General features: G+C 37.6%; 1 protein-coding gene across 2 annotated transcripts in view; it reads left to right on the forward strand.

Annotated features, from left to right (window-relative positions):
* Positions 1-4,638: 4,638 nt before the first annotated feature.
* The window catches only part of ZNF148 (zinc finger protein 148), a 104,817-nt gene continuing 92,789 nt past the window's right edge, over positions 4,639-16,666 (forward strand). The window contains exons 1-2 of one of the 2 annotated variants that reach the window (XM_049785883.1): positions 4,639-4,719; positions 15,485-15,620. The gene's annotated coding sequence lies outside the window, so the exon portion shown is untranslated. Of the gene's footprint in view, positions 4,720-13,429; positions 13,449-15,484; positions 15,621-16,666 lie in introns of those variants that run through there. The other variant, XM_049785884.1, reaches the window with a different exon arrangement.

The following is a 16,666-nucleotide window of genomic DNA, read 5'->3' on the forward strand; positions in this document are numbered from 1 at the left end:
GTGGGGTCGAACAGCGGTCCTGATTCTTTTGCAAGGCAGACTCCTTACCTACCTCGCTGGCCCCGAATTTTTATTTTTTTATATGTCTATTTACTACCTTTTAGAAGTTTGTTTGTTGACATTTTGGTGGTGGTCATGTTGGGGTTTTGGTTTTTTTTCCATGTTGGGATTTTTTAAAAATAACTTTCGGGCCCGGAGAGATAGTACAGCGGCGTTTGCCTTGTAAGCAGCCAATCCAGGACCAAAGGTGGTTGGTTCGAATCCCGGTGTCCCATATGGTCCCATATGCCAGGAGCTATCTATTTCTGAGCAGATAGCCAGGAGTAACCCCTGAGCACCACCGGATGTGGCCCAAAAACCAAAAAAAAAAAAAAAAAACCCAAAGAACCCCCCCCCCCCAAATACCAAAAAACTTTCATCTGAATTTTTTTTTACTTTTTTGGGCCACAATCGGTGACGCTCAGGGGTTACTACTGGCTATGCCCTCAGAAATTGCTCCTGGCTTGGGGGACCATATGGAATGCCCGGAAATTGAACTGTGGTCTGTTCTATGCAAGTCAAACGCCCTACCACTTGTGACACCTCTCTGGCCCCTGGATTTTATTTTTACAGGGGATCAAATCCTGAACCTCACACATGTAGGTCTGAGCTCTACTACAAAGTCATGATCCTGGCCCTGATTCTTTGTCTTTTTAGTGCTACACCCAGGTGTATTTCCTCTATCCTGTGCTGTTTAACTAATGATTTAATGCTCTTTTTGGGTTTTGTTATTTTCACGCATTCAGAAAACTTTGTCGTCATTTTTTTCTAGACAAAGATGATAGTGAGCATAATTTGGTAAACTGAAAATAGACCCAGCAAACAGCATAAAAATGTACTATGGAACTGTTTTATGAGGTAGAAATTATATAGGCACCTAGAGCCAAATATTTGAAGAAAAAATGGAGTGTTCTGTTCTGTTTTAAAGTGCATATAATTTTTATATGCATATAGTTATATATCCTAGCATATAGTATTCTGTTAGAGTGCTTATGAAATTTTCTATTTTTTTTTCAAATAAAGACTGAAGGTTATATCAAGTGGGGTTACTGTTCTTTACATTGCTAACAGTAATTTTCTATTTTATAGTTTTCATAAAGCTTATAGTGGACTCAGGTAGTTTATGTCTTGTTAAACTTTCAAATATTTTTAGGGAAAATTTCAAGATGAGGGATAATTTTGTTAAAATGTTAGTGGTTGGACGACATGCTGAAATAGCTCAATATGCTAAACACATACTCTGCATGCAAGAGGCCTGGATTTGGTACTTAGAGCTGCATGATGCCCCCAATAGTAGTTCCTAAGCTGGCAGTAGTCCCTAAGAACCAGTGGATGAGACCCAAAAATAATCGCTGGAATATGAGAATGCCAGGTTCTGCTTTCCATTAGGTGATGTCACTTCTCTAGATGCATTATTTTATTTTTTATGGTTTTGTAAAGGAGAGGCAGTTGATATGTAGAGTTTGTTCTGTGGTTAAGTTTTTGGAACTTTTTTGCCTCAGATTTATTATTATTGTTATTGTTGTTGTTATTATTATTTTTTTGTGGGCCACATAGCTGTGCAGTGCTTACTCCAGGTTCTGTGTTCAAGGATCATTGTTGATGGGACTTGGGACCACGTGGGGGCTGGGGATTGAATTCGGGTGGCTGCGTATAAGACAAATACTGTTTTGCTGTGCTGTCTCTCCAGTCCCTCAGCTTTATGTAATCATTCAAAACTGTTCACGTCTCTTATCTGCAAGGCACTGTTGTATCTCAGGGCAGTTAAGATATCAGTGAATAAAATAGATTTTTGCTTTGTGTGAGAAGTGTATTTATGTTGAGAGACAGAAACATATATTTAAATACATGTGAACTGTAAATTGGAAACTTTTTAAAGCATTATGCAGAACATTACAGGGGATTAAAAAGGGGGTGTGTATAGGCTGTATTTTTAAGTAGTACGTAAGAAAAATCCTCAGTAGCAAGATAACCTGAGCTAAGGTACAAGACAGGTAAGAGATTTTAGTTGTGAGGTTCTCTAGGGACAGAATGTTCTAGTCTAGGAAAAAAAGTAGTAGCATTAGGCCCTATAGTGCCAGGAGTAAGGGGGGTGTTCTTTTTCCTGCATGTTTAATTCCCCCCATCTCCTACTTTTGACATTTTAGGTACATTTGTGTGACAACCTTAACTTAGGGTTTCAGTAAAAACTGATTCAAGGTGACGGTGAAAATATCTGAAATAGAAAATTACCTTTCAGAAACATTGGTCTAGTTTGTATGTATTACCACATGTGAATACATATGCAACAGTGTCTTGGTTGTTGACTACAAAATACTCAATTGACTTTTAAAGATGATTCATTGTAAAATCTATATCAAATTCTTTTTAATTCTTATATGTGAATTCTGCCATCTTTTCAGTTTTCTGTAACACCAGAAATTCTAAATTTGAAAGCAGTAATAGAGAATAGTGAATGGTAGTGTAGTACATAGACAGTTTTACATGTTTTAATATGTTCATAAATGTATCATTGCTATGAAGTGGATATTTAAAGATAAGTTTGGCATAATTTGTAAAGGATGGTATATGTATATAAATACATATATGCTTTTGAATGTTTGAATTCAAAACTTTGAGGTTGTTTATTAAGAGTTTAATAGAAGTAAATTGTTTTAAAATAGATTTTCACTTAAGGACAGAAAGTACTGAATTATTAGAAAGACTGCAACTTTGAGTTAATATGCTCAATTTTTCAGCAGTGAGTTGATTTTTCTTCGGTTTGCTTTTATTTTAGGCCATACCTGGATGGCTTTGCTCTGAGCTACTCTTGGCATAGTGCTCAGGGACCATGTGGTGCCAGGGCAGGAATCACTTAATATCTGCTGTATTCAAGTATGCACTCAGCTCATTGAGCTATTTTTTCCAAAGCCCCTTTTCTAAAGATTTTTTTCCTTTTCTGAAGATTTTAAATGTCTTTAATTGTTATAAATTAAAACTATTAATTGTTTAATTTAATTAAACATATTTATATAAAATTTTATATTGTATAAGTATATTATATATTATATATAAATATTATATAACATAAAATTTAATTAAAACTTATATATAGCTATCGCAGCTATAGGTTTTATTGATTTGTAAGATATTTAAAATGAAAAAATGAGTTGAGGTATTATATAAAATATTTTATTTCTGAGTAACAGTTACATATTTGGCCTCTTGTTTCTAATATCTTCCACTTTTGATTTTCATCACCTATATTTCACATGCTAGGAAAAATATTCTACTTACATAAAGAAGATTATACATAAATATTTAGTATTAGTGCATTACCAACACAGGTTATTTGTTTTCTGTATTAGTTTTTGCTGATACATTGTTTTTATTAGTGTGGCATTTAAAAAACATCTGTTGGCTGTTTTAGCATTATTAAAATTTGAATTAAGAAAACATTTTGAGGCATTATAAAATACCTTTGCTTTGAAAATTAAGCATTTTATAGTTCTATATTTGAAAAAACTTTATACTTTATATATGTTTTGACTTTTAAGCTTGAGGGAAATGTTACTGGGGGAATTTTAAAATATGGTTCTATTAGTGGCTCTAAAAAAGCATTTGCTTTGCATTTGTGAGGCCTTGGTTGAAGTCTAATACCACAAAAGGAAAGGAATAAAGGTAATTCGAGGATTTTGCTCTGAATTAGAGAGCAGGTGATAGGGTTATCTCCCAAGCAGTGTTCAGAGGGCTTGTGTTCCACCTCGGTGGCATTTGACTAGCTGGAGCAGAAGGTTCAATACTTAGGAGTAGTGATTCTGGGGGCCACCAGGGCTGAACCCAGTGGTGCTAGAGGGCCTCCAGGGCCATACTCTGGGTTAGAAGAAGCCCGTGCCGTACAGGGTATTGAATTAAGTGTCTCATGCATGAAGATGTGACTTCTAGTCCTTTGAACTCTTTCCCTGGCCCTTGCCCTGATTCTAAAGAAATCTTGAATCTAGAGGTTAACTTTGTAGAAACCATTAGTGTCTAGGTCATTTCTTATTTTGTGATATCATTTAGCACTAATAGGTTACTACAATTGTACTAAGTGTTAATTTTACTTAATTCAACAACACCAGTGTCTGGAGCTATAGCACAGCGGCCAGGGCATTTGTCTTGCATGCTGCCAACCCGGCTTTGATCCCAGGCATTCCATATGGTCCTCTAAGAGTGCCAGGAGCGATATTTTGGGGGTGGGGGGCACACTCAGTGGTGCCCAGGGGTTACTCTTGGCTCTGAACTCAGAAATTGTTTCTGGCTTGGGGGACCATATGGGGTGCCAGGGATCGAACCCATGTCTGTCCTGGGTGAGTTGTGTGCAAGGCAAACGCTCTGCTGCTGTGCTACCACTCTGGCCCCCATGAGCGATTTCTGACCGCAGAGCACACCCTGAGCATGGCAGGGTGTGGCTCAAAAACAAACATAAATAAAACAATAAAAAAATCCAACCTCCCAAATACTTACATGTATTTGTTTAATTTAGCACATTTAAATAAAATTATTTTTATCTGATTTTACGTCTAATCTTGAATCATTGGAGTTTAATTTGTATTTCTTTTTTTTTTTTTTTTTTGGTAGGGTGCAAGAAGAAATCAGCTACTTTGAAATTCAGTCAAGTAAACTGTCGGGATGGGCGTTTGCCTGACATATTTTATAGAGGTAATTCAACATTGTATTAGTCTTTAATTTTTACCTCTTCTAGGCTTATGTGTTTGCATGATCTATTGGGTACTCTTGGGTAGTATTTGACATTTACCAATGGTCATTTCTCTGTTCAGTTTCCTTATTTTAGGAAAACAGATGAATCTCTTCTTTCTTAATTTTTATTGATATATATTTTAAATCTGTGTTTAAACCCTTCAGACAAAGCAAAAGAAAATTAAATGTTCAAGTTTTCAGAATATTTACCTATCTGTTAATAGTACATAGTCTATAGTTAATTGTTAATGAATATAAATATCCACAAGTTCCTATTAATTTTATTTGAGAATTCTCAAATGAAGAGGTGAAATATTAGAATCTATTTTCTTTTTTTAAGTATATTAGCTAGTAGTTGTCATGATTAGCATTTCTCCTTAATCAGATTTTTATGAGGTAGGAATATACCCTTAATATGTACAAAATTTTATTCAGTCTTAAAAAGAGCTCTGTACATTCTCATTTGCTGTTTACATTAGTGTATGAATGTTTATTCCAGACATTGTACATGTGTGTGTGTGCTGTGCAAGCTTTTGTATATATAATACGCAATACCTCTATTTTGCATATATGTGTACTTCTCATTTATACAAATGAGGTCACATCAATTTATTCAGTATCCTGTCTTTTTGCTTCATTTCTCTGTCTTTGATTGATTCTCATAATTTTTATAGTATATCATAGCCAGTGAGTGAATTTGAGCATTTCTCCTATTACTGTTGTATACATTAAGTATTTGAATGTAGTATAATTATTTTAACTAGTAAATTTTAAGCATGTGGTAGTTTTGTTGTTGTTAATAAATGGCAGTTTAGTGACATTTTTTCATTTGTCTTTGCACGTATTTAAAAATAAAACTGCATACAAAATTCTAAGGAAAAAATTGATAATGTTAGGTACATTTAATATTTTGGTAGATGAATTATATAAATGATTACACCATGTCAGGAGTCTAGGAAAACGATAGTTTCTTATTTCTTGAACACCACTAACTGATGTCAGATTTATTGCCAACTTTTTGTTTAGTGTTCAGGATTTCATTATGAGTGAAGTTGAGCATTTCCACCTTTGTTGACCTTATGTGACTATTTGGTAACATGTTGAACATATTAATCTCATTTGTTCATTTGTTAGGCAAATTATTATCCGTCAGTTTTTACTTTTGAACTTTGTTTTTGCCTTATAGAATTGAAAGTTATTTTTGTGGTTGAATTTAGTAGTCTTTTCCTTTCTTGCTGGGAGTAGATACGATTTTGTGTATGGTTTTAAAGATCTTCATCAGACCTTGGGCAATAACTCAACATGCTGGAGTGTATGCTTTGCATGCAGAAGTTTTGGGTTTGATCCCTGGCATTGCATGGTCCCCTGAGCTTTGCTAGGAGTAACCCCTCAGCACTGAGCCAGTAGAAGCCCTTCCCTGCCTACCCAGCACTATGGGGTATAACCCAAATTCCACAACCGCTCAACATAAAAAGTAGTTTTCAATATTGATAGTACGACTCACTTTTACCTTCTACCTCATAACATTGCTGAATTGCATGTGATGTTATTTTTAATGACATAAACTTGTTTATCTTCTATGATAGTTTTAGATCCAATGAAACTGTTATACTTAAAAGCATTACAAAGTTTACTATCTTTTAAAAGTTTAAAAATTTTGGTTTAGGGCCCGGAGAGATAGCACAGCAGCATTTGCCTTGCAAGCAGCCGATCCAGGACCAGAGGTGGTTGGTTCGAATCCCGGTGTCCCATATGGTCCCCTGTGCCTGCCAGGAGCTATTTCTGAGCAGACAGCCAGGAGTAACCCCTGAGCATCACCGGGTGTGGCCCAAAAACAAAAACAAAAACAAAAATTTTTTTTTGGTTTAAATTTTATGTATTTGCATAAGCAGTACATATAGAATTTAGATTTTTATCTAACTACTTGTTCCTATCCAAATTATTGAATTATGCATTTCTTTTCTGACACATATGCAAAATGCTGTTTATTATATACTAAATTCATGTGATTTGGGGGCCCAGCCTCTGACTTTAGTTTTGTTCATCTGCCTACCTCTGTATATTAAGGGAATTTAGCAAAGGAATTGCTTATGAAATTAATGTACATGTAATTATTTTTTGATGTAGTGGGGCTCTCTTGAGGTGTTCATGGGGCCTGTGATTACTACTGGCAGTACTCAGCTCAATAAGTGATTGGTTCATTGTGAGAATTTAATGCTGCTTGGGCGGGGAATCACCTGGATGACCCTACCAGTGTGTAGAGTTCTCCACAACCTTCACACCTGCACCTGGTGAGAGCTGAGGCACCAATGATGCTGTGGATTAAATTGGGCTTGACTAAAAGAAGACATGTGCTTTACCCCCTGTAGTATCCCTCTGGCTGATATATAAAATTTATACAAATGACTGATACCAGGACTTATTAATAATGGAAGAAAAGATAATACCTTTACTATAACATTGAAAAAGTCAAAATGCCTGGGAATAAATTTTCATGAAAAATTTGAAACTGCTGAGGATTATGATAGAAAATGTGAGAGTCAGTTCAAAATTTTAATTTTGTTTTGTTTTGGAGCCACACCAGGGCTTATTCCTGGCAATGCAGGGGATGGAGCCTGGTTGCTGCATGTGCAAATTCAGTCCCTTATTCCCTATACTATCTCTTCTACTCCAACCCAAATTTTTGGAAAGATATAAAATAAAGCTGTCATTTTATCCTAGAAGTAAAACTGATTTTGACTTATCAGTATAATATTGTGTGATATGCTTATGTCACTTCTGTGTTATGGATTCATTGAGAATCCTTGTGTTAGAGAATAAAAATAGTTTTGTTTCTTGTGCTCTAATGTGCTGCTACTTTGCTAACCTGTTCTGATCTGTTTCACCTGTTTCATTTCAAAGCATTGACCAGAAAACAGATATTGAAATTTTAGGAGGGAAGCAGTCAGTACTATAACTCATTAATCTAGATAGTCGTTTTTGTAGCTGGCTATTATCTCTTTTAAACTGCTATGTTTTTCCTTTTGCTACACCTGATAGTGTTCAAGGGTTAGCATGTTGCTTGGGGATTGCTACTGGCAGTACTTGGGGGACCATGCAGTATTGTGGATCAAACCTGGGTCTTCTGCATGCAAAATATGCATTCCAGCCCTTTAAGCTCTCTCCCTGGTGGCTCAGTTTATTAACTTTTTTATCATGAATGGATATTGATTATAGAAACTGCCTATTTTCTGTGTCTTTTGAGATGATTGTGATTTTTGTCCTTTATTCTCTTAATGTATTTTATTTACTTGCAGTTGTTAATTAGATAACTTCCCTTTTCATTTATGGGAAAAATCCTATGTGGTCATCTGTGTATATATATTTTTTGGGGGCACACCCAACTGTGCTCAGGCTTACTCCTGGTGCTCAGGGATCACTTCTAGTGGGGTCAGGGAATCATGGGGTGCTGGGGTTCTAACCCTGGTCAACTATGTGCAAGACAAGTACCTTACACACTGTACTCTGACTCTGGCCTTTCCATGTGTATTCTCATGGAACACACACACCGACCCTTATTTCATGAATACCAGGAAGGCACTCTATCACTGGCCCGTTGCTAATTTTTCTAGTTAAGGAGTTTTGAATATGAGAGATATGAGCATATAGTATTTATAATATTTTGACTTTGGTATCAAGTTGCATCTGGGTGTATAATTTAATTTCAAAATGTATACCCTTTCTCTAGATTGTGAATGAATGATAATTCTTTAAATATTTGATGGAGGAGCTGGCGTGATGCTGATGCTATTACATATACAGCCAACCTAGTTTAATCTCCGACTCTCCATAGGTCTTCTAAGTTCCTCTAGGAGAGATCCTTGGGCATAGAACTCAAGAGTAAGCCTTCAACACCAGCAGGTGTGACCCCCCAAAAAACAAAAAAAAATTGAGTTAATTAAGGAAGTCCCCTTCCTTCCTTCCTTCCTTCCTTCCTTCCTTCCTTCCTTCCTTCCTTCCTTCCTTCCTTCCTTCCTTCCTTCCTTCCTTCCTTCCTTCCTTCCTTCCTTCCTTCCTTCCTTCCTTCCTTCCTTCCTTCCTTCCTTCCTTCCTTCCTTCCTTCCTTCCTTCCTTCCTTCCTTCCTTCCTTCCTTCCTTCCTCTCCTCTCCCTCCCTCCCTCCCTTCCCCTCACACTCCCTCTTTCTCAAGTGTTACTCCTCTCTACACTCAGGAATCACTCCTGGTGGTACTTGGAGAAACCTTGTGGGATGCCGGGATTGGCCGTGTTAGGTAGATGCTCTCCCCGTTGTGTTATCACTTTGGCCTCTGCCATTTTCTTTTTCTTTTTCTTTTTTTCTTTTGCCATTTTCTTTTTTTTATTGGAAGATTTAAAATACTAACTCAGCTATTTTGTTTATATTTATTTTCTCTGTAGTCAGTTTTATAATTGGAATCATCCTAGGAATTTGTCCATTTCATAAAAGGGGTCTAATTTAATAGTATGAATTTGCTTTCAATTTTTATGGTATCAGTTCTGATTTTAGTAACTTGTATATTTTTCTTTTTGATTTTTGGGTTACACATGGCAGCGCTCAGGGCTTACTCCTGGCAGGCTCGGGGGATGATATGGGATGCTGGGATTCAAACACCACCGTCCTTCTGCATGCAAGACAAATGCCCTACCTCCATGCTATCTCTCTGGCCCTTTTTTTTTCTTGACCATTCAGCCTAAATGCTTATTGACTGTTACATTTCTCAGAAATAATCAAGTTTTTCTTTATTTTTTCTTATTTGTATTTCAGAATCAGTGAAATTATCTGCTATATTCTTTATTATTTCCTTTTCTTTTCTCTCTCTCTTGCTCTTTTGATACTGTGGTTTTCACTATTGTTAATGACGCAGTGCCATGCATGTTCCTTTATTCCCTTTTAGCACCCAGTTCTTGTCCAGATCGGTTCCAACTGTTATTTCCTTTTTTTGTTTGTTTGTTTGTTTGTTTTTCGGCCACACCCATTAGATGCTCAGGGGTTACTCCTGGCTAAGCGCTCAGAAATTGCCCCTGGCTTGGGGGGGACCATAGGGGACACTGGGAGATCGAACCGCGGTCCTTCCTTGGCTAGCGCTTGCAAGGCAGACATCTTGCCTCTAGCGCCACCTCGCCAGCCCCCCAACTGCTACTTTCATAGTAGACCCTTCTCTTCTTGAACTGTACTTTCGTCTTTTTTCTTTTTTTTTTTTTTTTTTTGGTTCACATCCGGCAGCGCTCAGAGGTCACTCCTGACTCTACGCTCAGAAATTGCTCCTGGTAGGCTCGGGGGACCATATGGGATGCTGGGATTTGAACCACCGTCCTTCTGCATGAAGGCAAATGCCCTACCTCCGTGCTATCTCTCTGGCCCCTTTAACTGTACTTTTTATTCTGTGGCAAGCTTCCAGCCATAGACTGGAATTTCTAATCCTCATCTCTATGATCTCTATATATCATCACCACACTGTCTTTTATTTTTCTTATATTCCAGATGAGTGAGATTATTTTATGTTTATCCCTCTCCCTCTGACTCATTTCACTCAGCATAATAATCTCCATGTCCATAAAGGATATTTTTATAGGGGTATACCTTGTGGGTCATGCTCTTACTAGAGCTATACCCAGCAATGCTGTGGAGCCCACAGTGCTAGGAATCAATCTTAGGTTTCTTGCTTGAAGCTTCCTTACCTTCCCTGACCCCAGATATTATTTAGAACTGTGAAGTTTAGTTTTCTCACTTCTGAGGATTTTCCAGTTCCAATATAGTTGATAAATAATTTAATTTTATTATGGTAGAGAATTTGCTTAATATAACGCAGCCTTAAAAAAAAATCTACAAGACTTCTGGGACTGGAGCAATAGTATAGCGGGTAAGGCACTTGTCTTGCATGCGGCTGACCCGGGTTCAATGCTGGCATCCCATATGGCCCCTTAAGCACGGCAGTTCAGTTGTGATCCCTGAAATCCAGAGCCAGAAGTAACCCTTGAACACCTCTGGGCATGGTCTAAAATCCACAAAAACAAACCAAGTAAAATTTACAAGACTTCTTTTAGACTTTTTGATCTTTGTGGTTATTTTGGTTGGTTTGGGTTTTGAGCATATTGGTAGTGCTTTGGGTGGGGGATATAATCTCAGCTCGATTTTTCGGAGTTGCTCCTGTGGTCTCTGGCCACTATGTGTTTCTGGAGATTGAACTAGGACTCCTTCATGTATTTACTTCAGCCTTTTAAGCTATCTCATTGGCCCTGGGAGTTAGGTTTTTTTTTTTCCTCTCAGCTCATTGGGCTTTCATTAGTATTTCTTTTCTTTTTTTTTTTTTTTTGTTTTTGTTTTTGTTTTTGGGTCACACCCGGTGGTGCTCAGGGGATACTCCTGGCTGTCTGCTCAGAAATAGCTCCTGGCAGGCATGGGGGACCATATGGGACACCGGAATTCAAACCAACCACCTTTGGTCCTGGATCGGCTGCTTGCAAGGCAAATGCGGCTGTGCTATCTCTTCGGGCCCTCATTAGTGTTTCTTGTGCGGTGTTTTTGCTAGCAAAAAGTAGTCTCTGTTTTTCTATTATGCTTTGTACTCCTTTTTGTTTGTTTTGTTTTTGGGTCACAGCCGGCAGTACTCAGAGATTATTCCTGGTGGGGCTGGAGTGCTGGGGACTGAACTTGGTCAACTGCATCCAGGTCCTATTTAATTTTCTACATATATTATGCTCTCATTATTTAGTTATTTTGTGAAATTTGCATTTGGTGGTTTTGGTCAGGGCATGTGGTCCCATGGATTGAACTTGACCTTACCCATAGGAAGCTTTACCTTCTTGAACCACAGCTCTGCCTAGATCTTCTTCTTCTTCCCTTTTTTTTTTTTTTTTGGGCGTGGGGGGGGGCACACTCACTGGTGCTCAGGTGTTTCTCCTGGCTCTACGCTTAGAAATCACTCCAGGCAGGTTCAGGGCATCATATGGGATGCCACAGATTGAACCTGGGTTGTCTTTGTGCAAGGCAAGACATTTGCCTATGTCATTGCTCTGCCCCCCCATAACTTCATTTTTAAAAGGTAATTTTGTTGCCTTTTTTATTTTTTCCTTCTTTCAGCATATTAAAGATAGAATTTTTCTATGTCCTAACCTCTGTGTTTCTGATTAAAACTTAATTTTTTTGGTTTGGTTTTGATTTTGGTTTTTGGGTCACACCCAGTGGCACTCAGGGTTTACTCCTGGTTCTATGCTCAGGAATCGCTTCTGGCAGGCACGGGGTGTTGCATTAAATAATTAGCGATGGGGCTGGATGGCGATGGATGGAGGCCTTTGTGCTTAGGCCCCAGCCACGTGGCTTCATCCCCATCCAGCCGGCGAGTTCCAGGCCCAGGTGAAACGCGAAATCACTCACTCACAGGCAGGCTTCAGGAAGCATTAACTTTATTCATACCCTATTCACCACATGTGTGTGGCCTATTTCATAACCTTTTAAGCACTAGTTATTCTTGGCCCTGCATCTAAACTCCTTTCAGCCATTTTCCTCAGAGCACCCAGCAGCGCAGCAAGGGCCAAGAGCCCAAGGCCCGAATCCCCTTGGTTCCGCCTTATCTAACATTTCCCAGACCCCTCCCAGGAATGGGAGGGGCTCGCAGGTAAAGTTACACCTATTATCCGGTTCCCAAGACCCCTCCCAGAAAAGGGTGGGTCTAGGGTCTTAAATAGGTACACCCATATGGGATGCTGAGATTCAAACCATCATCTGTCCTGGATTGGCTGTGTGCAAGGCAAACGCCCTACTGCTATGCTATCTCTCCAACCCCTAAAACTTAATTGTTAAATGTCAGTGCATGCAAAGTAAATGTTAGGTTTTTTTTTTTCCTTGCCAGATTTTTTTCTCTGCTTTTACTTTTCACAATTTATTTTTGATGTATATAGTTGTTGGTGTCTTTGTATTTTCCATGCTTCAGATTCATTGAACTTGTAAGATCTGCAGATTTTACTTTACAAAATTAGATTGGGAGGGGGTTAATTTTATTAAAAGTTTCTTTTTCCTCTGCACGTTTTCTCCACTTCTTCTGGGACTCCAGAGATACTGGTAAGTTGTCCTCTGAGGCAGTGATCAATTTTCTTCAACCTTTTCTTTTTTGTCCTTCAGATTGGGTCATACCTATCTTCAAGCTCATTGATTTTTTTTTCTGCTACCTTGAATCTTCTGTTCAACCCTTCTTGTCAATTTCTTAAATTTTAATCAAATTTTTATGTAACTGTACTTCAAGTTCAGAATTTTAGTGGTACACTTAAAATTTTTTTTAAATTATTTTATTCTTTTAGATTTCTATTTTTTAAATTAATAACTTTATTTAAACACCTTGATTACAAATATGATTGTAGTTGGGTTTCAGTCATGTAAAGAAACCCTCACATAGTGGTACACTTTTGCATAATTTTTGTAGTTTTATTAAGAATAATATTTGTCCCTAATTAAAAATATAAAAATATGGCTCTTTTAATATTCCTATAATATATTGAAAGATTGTTTATTAAAATCTGTATCTGGATATGCAGTGACTATAGTTTGCCATCAATATGGACCTTGTTTCCATTTTTTTAGACACATCTTATAATTTATTGTTGAAACTGAAAACTTGGCATTTTGGATAACATATTGAGCAGCGCTGGATTGTGACTTCTTTACTCCCTCTTGCTCAGGTTACTGACTTTTATAACATTGTTATTTTACTACTGTTTGTATATGATGAAATCATTTAATTATTTTGGAGAAATTTATACCAGGAAAAAGGGATATATGTGAAAATTTTCTATTGTAATGTTCTTACAATTGTAAAAATTTGATTTGTTAATTGTAAGGTTTCTGGGGGCTGACGCGCTCCATTAGAATTTAAACTTAAATGGATACCAGGGCTGGAGAGATAGCACAGTAGGTAGGGTGCCTGCTTTGCACCTGGAAGACCTGGGCTTAATTCCCTGCACTCCATAGTGCCTTGATTCTGAGTAATCCCAAAATGTTGGAGCCAGGGGCCGGGTGGTGGCGCTAGAGGTAAGGTGCCTGCCTTGCCTGCGCTAGCCTAGGACGGACCGTGGTTCGATCCCCTGGTGTCCCATATGGTCCCCCAAGCCAGGAGCGACTTCTGAGCGCATAGCCAGGAGTAACCCCTGAGCGTCACCGGGTGTGGCCCAAAAACCAAAAAAAAACAAAAAAAAAAACAAAATGTTGGAGCCAGGAGTAAATCCTGAACACAGTCAAGTGTGCCCCCCAATGTTGAAATAAATTTTAAAAATGGATTAGTGTTACACATTTTTTTTAGTGTTACGCATTTTTAAGTTCAAAAGTGAAAATTTTACTCATTTATTCTAGGTGAGCAAAAAAAAAACCCTTTACCTTTGTATTATTAAAGATGTAGTAGAGTAACAGGATTGTAGGACGTTACATATGTCATCTGCTTTCCTAGATTTCCAGTGGAGGAGTATATACAAGCTATTCTTTTTTTGCTTTGTTTTTTCTTTGGGGGGGGGGCACATCTGGTGGCACTCGGGTTACTTCAGGCTCTACACTCAGAAATTATTCCTTGAAGGCTTTGGGACCATATGGGATTCTGGGGATCAAACCGGAGTCAGCCATGTGCAAGGCAAATGCCCTACCTCCTGTGCTATCATTCCAGCTCCACAAGCTATTCTTATAGACAGTATTACAGTAAATATATATATAATTTTTTTGAGTATTTTGGTCTGGCTTTGAGCTCAGAAACCACTCCTGACATGCTTGGGGGACCATATGGAATGCTGGGGATCGAACCCAGGTTCGTCCCATGTTGGCTGTGTGCTATTGCTGCGGCCCCAGGAATATAGTACTCTCGAGAGAAAGGGGAAATGGGCCATTCTTGGAGGTGCTCATAGACCTTACATTGCTCAGGTGTAGCTCCTGGCAATACTTTGAGCACCATGTTTAGCATTGGGTTTGATGGCTTGGAAGGCTGGTGCACTAATCCCTATACTATCTTCTGAGCTTGGATGGAAGTACCATGAACTCCCAGTTTTGCTTTTTTTTTTTTTTTTTTTAATGCTCAGAAATACTGTCAAGAAATACTCTAATGTGTGTAGCTTATATCCTTAATTTCAATTTTGGGATATGGAACATAGTTTCTATTATTTCCATCTTAACAACTTTTTCTGTAATAATAATAATAACATTTCTGGTATCAGAGAGAACAAAAAACTAACAGACAAAAAAACCCCAAAACCTTGGTGACTATTTCTGTGTCTGGTTACTAAGTATGATTTCATATCTATTCATCTTATTTTTTATATGACTTGTTTGGCCCGTTATTTGTAAAAAAAGAAAAAAGTGGTATGATGGTCACTTTTTTCGCTTTGTAGAATTTTCAAAACAAATAATAACAATATTAAATGTTTTCAAATCTCTGTTTTCTATTTCCTGACCTTGTAGATCTCCTTTATATTCTTTTGACTGTCCTAAATGTCTTATATCTAAAGCTGTAGACTTCCAGATCTATAATTACTCTAAGGTCATGGTTATTTCATGGTTACTTCTTGGCACAGTTGCGTTTTATTCGTTGCAGACTTAAACAAGTAATTGCATTGGTCATTCAAGCATAGCTTATTATTTACAAGGACTTACAACAGTATGCCATTTTCATCATATTGTGTTTTTTCAGGATGTTTTACCTCGAGTAATGTGTTTTGTTTGTTATATTTCTTTTTTATAGGAGTTGGATGGCATAAATGATAAATGTGATATTGAGGGTCTCTGAAGTCTATGAGAGGTAGAAACTCAACCATGATTTCTTTTTCAACTCTAGAGCCTTTCCTTCCTTGAAGTCTTCAGTTTTGATTTAGTCTGAGGTAATTTTAATAATTCTTTGTCAAAATCATAAATAAACGTTTTTTTTAAATAATTTATTTAAACAAACGTTTTTAAGTTTAAAACCATCTTTTGACTGTTAGAACTTCATGTTTAAACTTTTTGTAACGTTTTATTTTTTAATTATCTTTATTTAAACACAGTGATTACAAATATGATTGTAGTTGTATGATAACAGTCATGTAAAGAACACCCCCCTTCACCAGTGCAAGATTCCCACCACCAATTTCCCAGATCTCCCTCCTCCCCACCCTACCCACACCTGTACTCGAGACAGGCTTTCTATTTCCCTCATTCATTCACATTGTTATGATAGTTTTCAGTGTAGTTACTTCTCTAACTGCACTCATCACTCTATGTGGTGAGCTTCATGTCATGAGCTGCACCTACATGGGAAGATGGGGGGGGAAATAAGGGTTGGGACTGAGGCAGTAAAAGATTAGAAATGAGCTTTGTAAGGGCAGTATCAAGGTCACAATACAAGATGGATATTATGCATATATAAACTATATGCATGCGATACTATCGTAATGTTTTATTTTAATATATGAAATAAACTCGGGATGCGTTTTTAAAAGGAAATAGCTAAATAACAGATTGGTTTATATATTTTTGTTTAGCTCAGTATACCAAAAAATGTGTAGTTTATGTAATCTCAAGTGAAATTTAAGTGGGAAGTTGTTTCTTCATTAATTCTCTTTACCAGTAGTGAATTGTGTTCCTACCCTCCTGAATCATATACCCATATAAAATATTTCTATACTTGTAATCAAACTGAATGGTATTTGGCATTTAATTTCTTTTGTAAGGTGTTGTTATTGGTGTTGGTGTGTGTGTGTGTGTGTGTGTGTGTGTGTGTGTGTGTGTGTGTGTGTGTGTGTGTTCCTAGGCAATGCTCAGAGAGCCTGGGGATGACTGCAGGTCTACTTGCCCTGATACTGCTTGGACCTGGTACTGCTTAGTACCACCAGGGTTACTATGGCGTGTTTGGGGGCCAAGGAGCTTAGAGTCAAATCCTAGTTCTTTG

This window comes from Suncus etruscus, chromosome 13 (genome assembly GCF_024139225.1).
Source record: "Suncus etruscus isolate mSunEtr1 chromosome 13, mSunEtr1.pri.cur, whole genome shotgun sequence".
Taxonomy (NCBI): domain Eukaryota; kingdom Metazoa; phylum Chordata; class Mammalia; order Eulipotyphla; family Soricidae; genus Suncus; species Suncus etruscus.